General features: G+C 54.1%; 1 protein-coding gene across 2 annotated transcripts in view; it reads right to left on the bottom strand.

The window, feature by feature from the left end:
- Positions 1–12,413, bottom strand: part of VANGL2 (VANGL planar cell polarity protein 2) — a 30,111-nt gene extending 17,698 nt beyond the window's left edge. Inside the window, exon 1 of one of the 2 annotated variants that reach the window (XM_021667350.2) lies at positions 12,111–12,413. The gene's annotated coding sequence lies outside the window, so the exon portion shown is untranslated. Of the gene's footprint in view, positions 1–11,714; positions 11,749–12,110 lie in introns of those variants that run through there. The other variant, XM_021667351.2, reaches the window with a different exon arrangement.
- Positions 12,414–13,790: the final 1,377 nt, after the last annotated feature.

Genomic DNA, 13,790 nt, shown 5'->3' with positions numbered 1-13,790 from the left:
CTGGTAAGCTCATTAGTAAAACAGGGAAGATGATGCTTTTTCGTGGGGTAGCTGTAAGGATCACGAGGGTGAAAGAAGTGCTTTTATAAATGGTTTAGCTAGTAATTAGTTAAGCGATTAATAAGTTTTAGCTCCAGGATCACTCATACTCCAATCCCCAGACACTTCCTCTGAGACTAGGGAGGAGGTGGTATAAATAAACCCTGCTGTTAGTACGACTAAATAAAGAAGTCTCACACACATTCGCACACGCATGCACACACACACACACCAACCAGAACCACCACTTCAAACACACCCAGGAGGTAAACTGATGCTGTTGCCTTTCCCTTATAGATAAATTTCAAACCAGTCGAGGGTGCCAGTCCCCTCCCATCCTTTAGTTCTGAGCTGCCCAGCCTAGTGCCCCCATCTTCCTCCCCTGTTACTTATTAAAGACTCAACATAAACCCTGCTCCCCTGGCCTGCCAACCCAAGTCAGAGTGCCCAAAAAGCACCAAAACACACTTCTCTCCTCTCTACCAAACACAGGGGCCAATTTCTGAGACCCTTGCCTGCTGTGTCTTCAAGTACCCCTGGGAACTAATCCAAGCACTGCTGCTGGGGGGCCTGGGAGGAGAAAGGGGGGGAGTGAGGAGAAGGGAAGAAGTTCCCCTCATTTAATCAGTCTCAGGAATCAGGGGTTTGGAGGGTCTCCCGGGTGGGCAGCGTTCCCAGGGAAGAGATGGGGGGAGGGGATCACTGGATGAGATCAACAAGTGGAAACGTCAAGAGGAATGACGAGGTGGGGAGGGAAGTCCGGACTCCGCGCAGGACAGGCAGCTGCCCCAGCCTGGGGAAGGGGGAGGCTGTTTTAAAGGAGCGTGCCCCACTGCCTTTCACCTTGCCCCTCACTTCCCAAGACACAGATACATGCACTCAGGCCCCTGCTCAAACTAACCATGGATTATCTGGGGTTAAAAGGAGGCCAGGGAGGAGAGAGAGAGAGAAGACAGAGCCCGTTACAAAAAGGAGACCCTTTTCCCCTCCAAAGGCCTTTCAGAAATAAAATTAATGGAATGTGTCTCAGTATCATCCCAAGGGGATTGGGGGGAGCTTGGTGGGGGGGAAGTGCAATGTGGGGGCTTTTGTCCTGGCTGCCCAGCTTCTCCCACATTGATCACCATGGCAACAAAAGCCCCCTGTTGCCTAGGTGATGGCAGCCGGGTCCTGGAACCCATACCCAGCATCCAAAGGGAGGGAGGTTATGGAGGTGGGGGCGATAGGGACAGAGTGGGAGAGAATGAGGTTTCTCCTCTGGCGGCCCCAGCTTTTGTCTGCGCTCCAGGATCAGGTTTCTCCAGGAAACAATTGGAGGCCTCTGGAAAAAATACACTCAGAACCTGGCAACAGGCAGAGGGAGCAGGGCCTTAGAGTAGTGTGTGAGAGTGTGTGAGAGTGTGTAAGACTGTGTGTGTGTGTGTGTCTAAGGGTGGTGGGTGTTGGCCAAAACACAGACCAGGACGGACCAACCCTTTCCCATTTCTCACTCAAAGGAGGCAGCTCAAGTGGACAAGGTGTTGAACACAGACGCCAGCACCCCCATGTGTGGCGCGTGCTGAGGACCGATGACCAGATGCAGGCGGCTGCAGGTGCCACCTCCTGCCACTGCTCTGGCCCCGGGCCCACCCCGCGGCCAGTCCCAGCTACTTTACACCTGGGGTAGGGTAATGAGACAGAGCACAGATGAAGACGGGGCTGGGAGAAAGAGCCACGGGAGAAAAGGGGGGTGGGGACAGAGCACAAACAGTCACCTAAAAAGGGCACCTTTTGTTCCTCCTCTCCACTGAGGACAGGACTGGAAGCACCCTGCCAGCCGAGCTGTGGAGGGGACTTGGGTTTGTTTTTTAAAAGACTTCCAGCCAGATGGGAAGACGATGGGAAAGAGGACAAGAAACCTCAGGTTCTCCTCACAGGAGCAGAGACCTCTGACAGGACCATTTTCCTCTCCACAGTCAGGGACTAGGGAAGGGCCTGAGAACCGCATCAGACCCTGCCTGAAGGGTCCTCTGTGGGCCCCCACCCACTAAAGTTCTCTGATTTCTACTCGGGAGCCTGGGTCTTACTGCATATGCTCTACACCCCTTTCCCACTGCAGCCCGCGGGCAGGGGTGCACATGTGGGCACCCCAGCTGCTTGGCTCCCTAATCGTCGCCAACCATAGTGCCAAGATCCAAGGATATCAAGATAGGTTCCACTCAAAGTGCTGGATGGCCGCCTTCGGCCGTGGAGGTGGCAAGAACTAAGCCCAGGGTCCAACCTCCCAGCTCAGGATCCCAGGAGCTAGCTGTCTGTGCAGCCAGTGCAGGGCAGAGCAGAGGCTGGAGACAGCTGTCCCACTTCAGAGCCTTGCTTGGTTTTCCTCCTTGTCACACTCCTCTCCTGAGTTTCACAGATGTGCTTAAGCCAGGCATCGCTGTCAGGCCCTGGTGCGGGGCTGAAATTGATGAGTGTGGGTTGAAAATGCAGACACCCAACATGGCTTCCACAGAGGAGAGGAAGGTACCAAACCTCTGACTATGCTCATGTCATTCCCCCGACACCCCTTTCCCTTTCCCCTTCAGGGGGACACGGCCGACCGAACCACCCTCTTCTCAGCAGGTTTCAGCACCAAGCTGAAAGGGACCTTAGAGGGACAACTCCAAATTTTACAGATAAAAAAGCGGGACCCAGAGAAAAACGGTGACTAGCCCGTGGCGGTACTCTACAGCAGCCCATTTCCGGCCTCCTCTCCTTGTTGGCAAATCGTACTAACACTGACTTTGAGGGGTGCTCCTCCTGGAGTCAGACCAGGTTTCTCCAGGAGACTGCTCTGGATGCTGGTTCTTTGAGTAGCCACAACTGCAAGAAGACCAGGACAGGAGAGATTTGCTCACTCCGCCCTGCCCCCTCTTCTCACCAGAGACAGAGACTAGACAGCCTTCAGCTAACACAGCCAGGACCAAAGAACCTCTACCTCCGAAAGCGGTGGTTCGTGCACCCACCCAGCTGCCACTCCTAAGAACCTTGATGTTCCTTCATCTCCATACGGCCTTGGTCTGTGGGCGAGCCACCCATCGGAGAGGCTGGGCTTTCACTGTCACCAAAAGGACTAAGGTACAGAGTGGACAAGGATCAGCTCCAGCCCTGGACCGGAAATGGGATGGAGATTTTGTCCCGCCCCTCATTCCTATACCGTGAAAAAGGGTGTCCTTGGGTGACAGTGCTGCTCAGGAGGCCAGAGAGAACAGCTGGATGTCAGTGGGCCGAGGGGTGGGAGGGGCAGACCAGGGAGCCCAGGAGCTGGCACCAGGTGCCCCACCCCCGCCCTGTTAAGCAGGCATTCTCTCAGGACAGCCCCAGACATGAGCTCACCATCTCATAGCCCCAGGGTGGGGGCAGGATTCTTCTCCTCCCTGGGCTGAGAGGCAGAGGAGGGGCGGGACCCTGGCCATGCTTGGGTCATCCAGGCATCTAGGCTTCCAGAGCAGCTTTTCACCCGCAGACCCCAGTGCAGGGTGCACAGAAGGGGAAGGGCCCACAGACTGGGCTCCTGGCCCGGATACCTGAGCTTGCGTTCTAATTCAAAAGCAGTTGGGGAAGCCAGAGCCAAGCCCCTCTCCACCTACTTCCTCAATTTTCTTCAGTCTAAGGCCAGGGGTGAGGCTGGGGACCTCTAAATCCACAGATACACGGAAACACCAACACACACACATACACACACACACTGACACACACATACACACACACGCTCTGTTCCCCCTCTGAAACCTGGAATTGCTCCTGCCTGCCCCACCCAGCTCCACCTACCCTGGCTAGGCAGGTTCTGTAGAGACCTGCTCTGCTGTCTCTCCGGCACCCCCACCCCCATCCCAGCTCCCAGAAGGTCCCTGCCCCCCAACACAGCACACAAAAGCACACTCGTGTGCACATACATGTCCCATAGCACCCCATTCCGTAGCCTTCCCCACACCCATTCCTAGTCAGTCTTGAAGGGAACACTGGGGGTGGAAAGGCTGCAGGAGAAAGGGTGAGTAATCCCCCTGGCATCTGTCCCAGGTAGGGGCCGGTGGGGAGACGGGACACTAAGCTGGTGGGAAGGTAACCGGGGCTTCTGGATACTCCATTTAATTTTTACCAACGGGCAGGCCCCACAATTTCCACCACCAGGCTTTTAGCTGCTTCCTCCCTTGGCCTAGGCAGAGAACTGGCCCTTACCTGCCCGCCAGATGAGCTGTGGAAGAACCAAGAAGGAAAGCAGGCAGCTTGAGGTGTCTTCAGAGAGAGGGTGGACCATGGGAGGTGGGTGAGCTGTGCTGACCCATAAGCCAGCTTCCTGTGCACTCCAAAAACAAATGCCCCCCTTAGGCCAGGCATAGTGGCTCACACCTGTAATCCCAGCACTTTGGGAGGCCAAGGCAGGTGGATCACGACGACAGGAGATCGAGACCACCCTGGCCAACATGGTGAAACCCCATCTCTACTAAAATATAAAATATTAGCTGAGAGTGGTGGCATGCGCCTGTAGTCCCAGCTACTCAGGAGACTGAGGCAGGGGAACAGCTTGAACCTAGGAGATCGGAGGTTGCAGTGAGCTGAGATCTCACCACTGCACTCCAGCCTGGTGACAGAGCAAGACTCCTTCTCAAAAAAACAAAACAAAACAAAAAAACAAATGCCCCCCTCTTCACAGCCTGCTGCCAGAGGTAGGCCCCAACTGTCCCTGGCCCCAAAAGACCTTCAAAGCCTGCTCACGCAGCCCCTGCCCTGGGGTGTAAAAAGGTGGAAAGCAGCTAGTTGGGAAGGGAAAGTTAGCCAACCTTGGGCTTGCTGTGGATGGGGAGAGCTGAGCTGTGAGGACGGAGTGTGGAGGAAGAACATATGGGGACACTGTCAGCGAAGGCTGGATTGTGGGAAAGCAGCAGAGTGGGCCTCAGGCTGTGAGATGCAATGTGACTGGGGGTGAGGGTGGCAGCGTTGGGTATCCCCATCCTGAGAGCCTCCTCTTGCCTCAGCCCAGGGCCTTGGACCTGGCAACTTGGCCAGTTCTTATCTAGAAAAGCAGAGCCAACTGAAAGGCCCGAGTACCCGCCAGCCTCCACCATCTTGACCACCGCCCCACCAGAGTCTCACTCTTTTCTGAGAATTCTCAACTCCCCCATCCCCTATATCTGCCACTTCCATTCTGAAGTAAAGCAGGAGACAAAAATGCATGTTTTTGTTCACACTCTGTTGTTTTTTAAGTGACTGCATTCACACCCCGGGCTCAGCACTTGTTCCTATCTAAACCCTATTTACCCTAAGAAACCATAGCCCCTGGGCCAGGCATGGTGGCTTATACCTGTAATGCCAGCACTTTGGGAGGCCCAGGCGGGTGGATCACCTGAGGTCAGGAGTTCAAGACCAGCCTGACCAACATGGTGAAACCCCACCTTTACTGAAAATACAAACTTAGCCAGGCATGGTGGCACATGTCTGTAATCCCAGCTACTTGGGAGGCTGAGGCAGGGAAGTAGAGGTTGAACCAGGGAGGTAGAGGTTGTAGTAAGCCAAGATCGTGCCATTGCATCCAGCCTGGGCAACAAGCGAAACTCTGTCTCGAAAAACAAAAAACAAAAAACAAAGACCCCCTTGCCAGACCCACACATAAACCCACCCTCTCTCTCTGACAAGGCTAAAGGAGCTAAGAACGCTCTGGTGAAAACAGGGGTCTGAAGGACATTGTTAGGGGCTGTGAGAAAACCCTATAGACAGTAAGGACCAGGCTTCTCCCAAGACCCCACAGGCCATGGTGGCCAGAGCCTACAGTCACTCCCTTCCCCCAGCCCCCACCCAAAATCATGGTCCAGCAAGGAGAAAGAGACCCGCCCCAGGAGAGGTTTCTGCTCAGATGCCAGCCCCGCCCGAGGCTCATGACACCAAGGTGCTCCTCCTGGAGATGAGATCGTTCTCTGACTCCCACCTCCAGGGTAGGCTTCTCTACTCCTCAGGCTGACATTGGACGCATGTCTTCTTTTCAGAAAACAGGGGGGAATTACTCAAGCTCAAGATTAAAGGCAATAATGAGCAATCAGACCTAACTGAAATGAGAGTAGGGGAAGGTGAAGAGACTTTGGGAAAAGGAAGAGGGTTTAAGTCAGAGAGACCTGGCAAGCCTTTTATGAGCTATGTAATCTCAGGTGAGTCGCTCCCCTTTTCCAAACCTCAGTTTTCTTAACTATAAAATGGAGATAATAGTGCCTACTTCAGAAGGTTAAGAGTTTTCAGCAAAATACTGTATACGGAATATTACAGACTGGCACATAATAGATGCTCAAAAAAAAGTTCCCACCTTTTCTCCTTTAGTGGGTGCACAGCCAATCCCCTCCACTTCCTGCTCCCATAGCCTCACTGTAAGGAGAAAGACTCCAGAATAAGATGGAGCCGCCTTCAGGCGCAGGGTTGGCCCTGCTCGAAATTAGACCACATCCAGGTAATCCGGGTACTGCCTGAGAGAACAACCAAAACGCCCCTTCCTCCTCTCTGCTGCTTTCTTCAGAGGCCCACGGATCCCCCACCTTTACTTCTCTCCTTCCTCCCTTACAGTGAGGCAGATCTGGGTTCCAATCACCTCCCACTCTCCTCTAGGCTCTAGGCCCAACTGTATGTGGAGTGGCAGGGGAAGGGGCCCTCAAGCCTCCTACCCTACCCAGCCCCTAGTTTCTTCCCACTCCCCCCTCTCCCTGCCCCACCCTGATTACCAGGATATCCTCAGCTCTGCTGATTCCAAGCCTGCTTCTCCCAAACCAGTTCCCAGCTGTCATGTCTGTAATTACCAACCTTGCCAGGGGCATCCGAAAAAGCACAGCAAAACCTCATTTCCAAAGGGCCCTACCATAGAGGGCCCCTGCCTCCTACTCTGTACCAAGCAGGGTAGAAGCAAGGAATGCAAAAACTCTCCCTGGCCCACTGCAGTTTTATCCAGATCACGACAGAGAAGGTGAGAGAAGGCTGCCCCAGCAACATCACCAAGAGACAGGATAAAGAAGGGGCGGGCCGCCGCAGGGTACAGTGTGAGCAGGACTTACTCCCAGGCCTTTCCTTCACCTCTGCTGCCAAAATCTCATCATGCACAGGGTTGCCCACCTGTGGAAGGTAAAAGGGGCAATTTCAGGTCAATTCAGAGAGAGGGGAAGCTGATGCCAAGTGAACAGGGAGATGGCTTCCCCCAGGGATGAGAGTTGACGCATATAGGAGCGAGCTGCTCAGGAAAGAGCAAGTTTTAAAAGCCCTATCCCCAGCCCAGACCCTGAGAAGAGGCAGTAATACCCTAGCCTCTCCTCTCCCCTGATACCTCCAACCCTACCAACCCCATAGGCAAAGCAGGAAAGGGATGATAAGCTTTGTTTTATAGACAGAGAAACTGAGGCCAAATCCCCACTTCACACTTCAAGGTGCAGGAATACCACACACCCTGTGCAGCTTTTGCTCCCGCTCAGCCTCCACCAGCAGAGCCCTCCTCAGACCCTCACTGTTGGCCTCACTCATCCTTTAACTAGCTAAAGTCTATCCACACAGAGAAGAGTACTCGGCTATAAAAGGGAACGAGGTACTAATACCTGCTACATGCTACCATGTGAATTAACCCAGAAAACGTTATGCTAAGTGAAGAAAGCCAGATTCAAAAGGTCACACCTTCTATGATTCCATTTGTATGAAATATCTAGAATAGGCACCTCCATAGAGACAGATGCAGCCTGGTGGTTGCCAGGGGCTGGGATTAGGGGAAATGGGGAGCAACTGGCTTCGTGCGTATGGGTTTTCTCTCAGGACAGTGCAGATGTTTTGGGACTAGACAGAGGTGGTTGTTGCACAGCATTGTGAATGTACTAAATCCACTGTTCACTTTAAAATGGGTTATTTCCTATTATGTGAATTTCATCTTAATTTTTTTTTTTTTTTTTTTTTTGAGGCGGAGTTTCGCTCGTTACCCAGGCTGGAGTGCAATGGCGCGATCTCGGCTCACCGCAACCTCCGCCTCCTGGGTTCAGGCAATTCTCCTGCCTCAGCCTCCTGAGTAGCTGGGATTACAGGCACGCGCCACCATGCCCAGCTAATTTTTTGTATTAGTAGAGACGGGGTTTCACCATGTTGACCAGGACGGTCTCGATCTCTTGACCTCATGATCCACCCGTCTCGGCCTCCCAAAGTGCTGGGATTACAGGCTTGAGCCACCGCGCCCGGCCTTAATTTTTTTTAAATCCAGCTAAGGGGGCATCTCCTCCAGGAACCTTCCCTGGCACCTCAGGCCAGGACCAATCACCCTTCCTCTATGCTCCAGTGGCCTCCTGAACACACCTCCACACAGCACTCACTGGGCTGTGGTGAATCAACACGTTTTCACACGTCTCCCCTGGAAAAACGTCTTATTCCCCCCTCCATGCCCTGTGCTTCACACAGCGCCTGACAGACAGGAGAGAGTGCCTAATGTGGTCGGCCAGAGGAAGGAAAGAACCAAAGTCTAGTTCTCCTGTCCCAACCCTGACCTCTCTCCCTTAACAATAATCATCCCTGGCCGGGCGCGGTGGCTCATGCCTGTAATCCTAACACTTTGGGAGGAAGAAGCAGGCGGATCACAAGGTCAGGAGTTCGAGACCAGCCTGGCCAATGTGGTGAAACCCCGTCTCTACTAAAAATACAAAAATTAACTGAGCATGGTGGCAGGCACCTGTAATCCCAGCTACCTGGGAGGCTGAGGCAGGATAATTGCTTGAACCCAGGAGGTGGAGGTTGCAGTGAGCCGAGATCACGCCAGTGCACTCCAGCCTGGGCAACAAAGCGAGACTCTGTCTCAAAAAAACAAACAAACAAACAATAATCATCCCTCAGAATCCGAACCATCCAGCTAACATCTACTATGTGCCAGCCACTGTGCAACGTGCTCTATTATTTCATTTAATCCGCATAAACTCAAGAGATAGGACCTATTACTAATTCCATTTTACAGGTGAGGCTTCAAAAAGCTACCAGTTTTGTCTGATGTCACAGAATTAGAAAGTGGCAAAGCCAGAATTTAAAAGCAAACCAGGGAAGAAAGCTACCTGGGGGTGGGGAGGGGGGGCGACCAGAGATTCCTTGTGGAAGAGTTCAGTCTGGGCTTGGAGGATGTGCCTGGTAAGAGGCACCTAACAGGCTAGGGAATGGGGCTTATTACTTGCCGAGATCACACCACTGTTAGGTACTAATTCCAACCAACTCTGACTCCTTTCTCTGGCCTCACAATGTGAGGAACACTCAAGGGAAAGAGTAAGACTGGAGTCCCTAAAACTCAGAGGGAATCAGAAGATCTCTTCCTTTTCCCCACCAAAGCTTCTATTAGCCAGGTTCCCTCCCTGCTAACTGGAAGGACCTAGAAACAAGATGGGCAGATAAGACTGTCCTGCTCTAGGCCCAGGGAAGGGGGATCAGACCTGAAAGGATCGGGGAAGAGGCAAACACACCAGAGAGGCCTGCCCCGGAAGAACTAAAGGGAATAGGAGCGAAGAGCAGGACAATGGGCGAGGAGGGGCCGGCGTGGCCACTGACTCCCAATCTGGACGTACTTTTAGAAATGGCATTTCCTATTATCTGACCGCAATTCCTCCCCTTTGGAAGACAGTCCCCACCAGTATAATATATCATGCATGCGATGAGTGTATACAGAGCAAACAAGGTACCCCAGGGGGCCACGGCACACCATCTTGGATACAAGAGCCTTGCTAGCCCTGGGAGCCCAATCAGACAGGTGTTGGGTTTGGGGGAATGATCCGTTAAAAAAAAGAAGGATCTTTTCCTACTGTGCCCCATTCCTGGTCCAAACATTCTCTAACCTCCCACTACTCTTATCTCCAGGCCTTAGGGAAGGTAGGGAGCCCTGGGGACTAAAGAGGGAACATTTCAACTGCACATGCCCATTAGAGACTCTAACATTCCAACTGCAATTGCCCAGGGACCCTAATGGGCGTGTACAATCTCACCTCAGTTCTTAAAACTGGGTGCCTCAACCCAGCCACTGGCAGCAAAAGGACAACTGCAAGAGTGTGCAATGGGGGAAGGCTAGTATCCTAAAGAAGGGGGTGAGCAACCCCTTCCCTGCACCCCAAAAGAGAAAGGATGAGAGAAGACAGGGAAAGAAGGGAGCTGCGGCTTCTTGGTGGAGAGAGACATTCGCTTCCTGGATAGTCACTGACTTCCCACCACACTATGGTGATGATGAGTATAGCCTGAGATTAGGAGTATAGCCGGCGATGGGGACCTGCCTTTCTCCCCACACACAGACACTCAGCCCTGGTGCCACACCCACAGCTCCATCTCAGTCATGCTTCTCACCAGGGAAGAGGGAAACCATGTGATAAACCACACAGCCTCACTTGCAGAAACTCCTGAAAAAACACCCTATGCCACCTCCTCAACCCCATGGACAGGGAACCCAAGCTGTTCCCCACCAGGTCTCACCCTTCCAGACATGCTTCCTTCTCTTGTTTCCATTCCCACACCAAAATCCCAAGAATCCTCAGGAACTTTAGGATCTGGAGTCAGGGCAGAGTTAGAAGGCACTGAAACACCAAACTCCGAGCCGGCTTTCCAAGAGAACTGTGGCCCGAGGCTTTTAACTAAGGTTGGGAATCCAAGAACGTAGCCTCTCCAAGTGCTGGAACCCAGCCTATGACGATGGGGGAGGAAGTTCCTCTTATTCTTCTCCCTGACCCCACCAATCTTCCACATTCCTCTAGGACTACAAGCAGATCTCTTGTTCCCTATTCCCCACAACACACGCCCTCTTCCTGAAAACCCCATCCCCCCAAAACAGGCACTTCATAAGACAACCCATTCCCTCCCACCCATAGGTCTGAGATATTTAAGGCACTACCCCTGAACTCAGGCCAGGCCATCCAAGAAGTCTCAAAATCCTGCAGACAGCCTTCCTTTTGGGATTTTTGCCAGGAAAATCTGCCTGCAGAGACAAGAGGTACCCGACACACACTCAGAAACACACCTATCAGCTAAGGCAGGCACACACACACTGATACCTACCCAACAACACAGGTTTACACACAAGAGAACACAGATTCACTCACACCCCTTCCCAGTACACAGGTGCACACACACCTATCCACATACACTCCATTCTGTTCTTACACACCCACCTTCCTCGGTACCTACACACCTCTTTCCCATAAACCCTTCTCCCAGTACACACACATAGACATACACGCCTTCCTCTAAGTGTACATACAAACGCATATCCAAACACACAGCAGATGCATGGCCAGCCGCCTCCTGGCTGCACACACACTCAAGCACAGAAACACACCTACACATCCAAGCCAGGGGCCCACCTGCAGAAACCTGCAGCACGTCAAGGCGTGCACACACACCAAAACAAAGAATCATCCACACGGATCCTCCCCCAACGCTTCAAAACTCACTAACGCAGAGCCCACAGTCCCCGAAATGGGTAAATATGAGTGGGGAGAGGGATGCCGCCGCCTGTCGCCTCGGCCCCTATACACAGTCTACCACCGCCAGCCCCATCCTCGAGCTGTACACACACCCTATCTACTCTGCGCAGCCCGCACCCCTGAGTCCACTCTACACCCTAAACTCATACCTGCCTCCATCCCTCCCCGCGCTCCTGAGGGGTGTATGCACCCCAAAACACCCTTGGCTTCCAATACCTCCAGACTCCGATCCTTCCACGCCTCTCCCCCCACCTCCAACACAAGCTCCCAGTCTCCGGCTTCAACCCGCTCCCCTGGGGATCACTAAGGCCCCCGCCCGGGCCCAGGAAAGTCCCCGGCTCTCCAGGCCTGGGCTCCGCCCCCTCTCCACGAGCCCCTTCCCCTCCCCAAAGTTGGGGGTACACTCCGCCGCGCCGTCGGGAAGCGGACCGGAAGGGGGTTGCCGGAGCCCAGCCCCCCTCCCCCATAAGGAACCCTGCTCGCTCTGAGGTCGGGCACCCCCTGGCCCTTTGCATGATTTTCCTCCTTTTCCGTTTCTTTTTTCTCTCTCTTTCTTTCCTTTTTTTTTTTTTTTTTCAAACTTTGCCCGCGCCCCCCTGGCCCGGCACTCACCCGCCGCTGCGAACTGCCGGGCGGGCTCCGCGGGCGCCCCGCTCGGCCCGTCGCCTTTGTATCCGCAGCGCTCCGGGTCGCTCCGAACTCGGCGCTCCCGGACAGGCGGCGCGGGCGATGAGAGGTGTTGGGGGGGCTCTTGAGTCTGCTAACCCCCGGCTCCGTCCCAGACCGCTGCCTCTTCCCCCTCAAGGCCCCGGGGGCTGGGGGCCAGGGGGGAATAGGGGGCGCTCAGGCTCCCATGGCGGGACCAAGGATCAAGGAATCAGGGATCAGGAATCAGATCGGGAGCCGGCGGCGGAGGGGGGAGGGGGCGGAGGGGGAGGGGACGAGGGTGGGGGGGTGCAGGGGGCGGGGGAGCGCGAGCTCCCGGGTGCCGCCTCCCGGCTGTTCCCGCAGCCGCCGCCCCTCCTACCGCCGCGTCCATTGTCTGCGGCCCCGCTCTTCCCGGAGTCGCCGCTCCCCCGGCCCTGCGCCTCCAGATGCCCGGCGGCCCTCCCCAGTCCTGGGAATCCGCAACGGGGCTGCCACCCGGGTCCCGAACGGTGGGCAGGGGAACGCCTCGATTCTTGGCCTTGGCCCAGCCCGCAGTCCCTCCTGGGGCTGTCTTTCGACCCCTCCTGTCGGAGACGAAGCCCCGCAGACCCCCGGGGCTGGCCATATTCTCTTCTTTAGGGCCACAGACCCGGCTACACGAAATCCAGAGGAATCTGGGACGTGGGAAGATTGATTTTTTTCCCCCAGGGGTGCGAGAAGGGAGGGTCATTCCTGATTTTAATTAGTGGCGAGGGACGCACGCTTCTTCCCATGCATACGGGGATTTCCCTGACACCATCACCACCATATCCCCTCCTTCCAAAAATAATTTAATTACTTGAAGTTCTAGCTGCGAGCAGCGACAGCCCCAGTCAGTCTGGGACGCTCCCTCATTAACACGTTTTTCCTCCCCTCTGGTTTGAGTGTTGGGATTAATTACAAAGGGAACCCTGCCCTGGGGGAGAAGGGGAGGAGGAGACGACGAGGGCGCCTGGGAGTTTGGATGGCGGAGGAGAGGGGGCCTTCTCCCAGGAAACCTTCAAGAGGAAAAATGCCTTGGCCGGTTGGATCCCCAACCCCAAGCAGGCAGGCTGTCCATCCCAGGAGTTTCAGATACTTTCGAGCTGAAGGTGCCACACAGAGATTATAGGGTCTCACAAAATACCCGACAGGTTTGGGGCATTTCTGCCTCCCAGTATGCCAAGAAACCAGTTAGAGTTGTATATCTGACCCCACAAGAGTGACCTCGCACTGTAAAAGCCTGGGCTGTGGGAAGTCCATGTTCGCCTTGAAGTAAATGAAAGCAGCATTCAATTATCATTAGTGTTACTGCCGTGCAACCCTCCACTTAGAGTAGTATCACTTCAAAAGCATCTTCACATACTTCTTCCTAAGCAGGCCAAGGACTTTTCAACATCTCAACCTCTGACCGTTTCCAGTCCTGGCACCTGCTCTCACCCTGTGATTTAGGAATCCCATAGGAGACTCCCAGCCTCTGTTCCTCACTTGTTTGGGAATTTTTGCTCCTCCCTGATGAAAATTTTTTTCCTGAGACCTAATCTCACCCCTTTTGATGGTTCATTCCAACCTGTCCAAAGATGAGGACAGAGCCACCTTTGCTGCGTTGTTCAAAGACGCAGAACA

The sequence above is a fragment of the Aotus nancymaae genome, unplaced genomic scaffold, assembly GCF_030222135.1.
Source record: "Aotus nancymaae isolate 86718 unplaced genomic scaffold, 86718_ANA_hifiasm-v0.15.2.pri h1tg000108l, whole genome shotgun sequence".
NCBI lineage: Eukaryota > Metazoa > Chordata > Mammalia > Primates > Aotidae > Aotus > Aotus nancymaae.
Note: the sequence above shows the minus strand (reverse complement) of the source record. Positions and strands in the feature narration are given on the sequence as shown.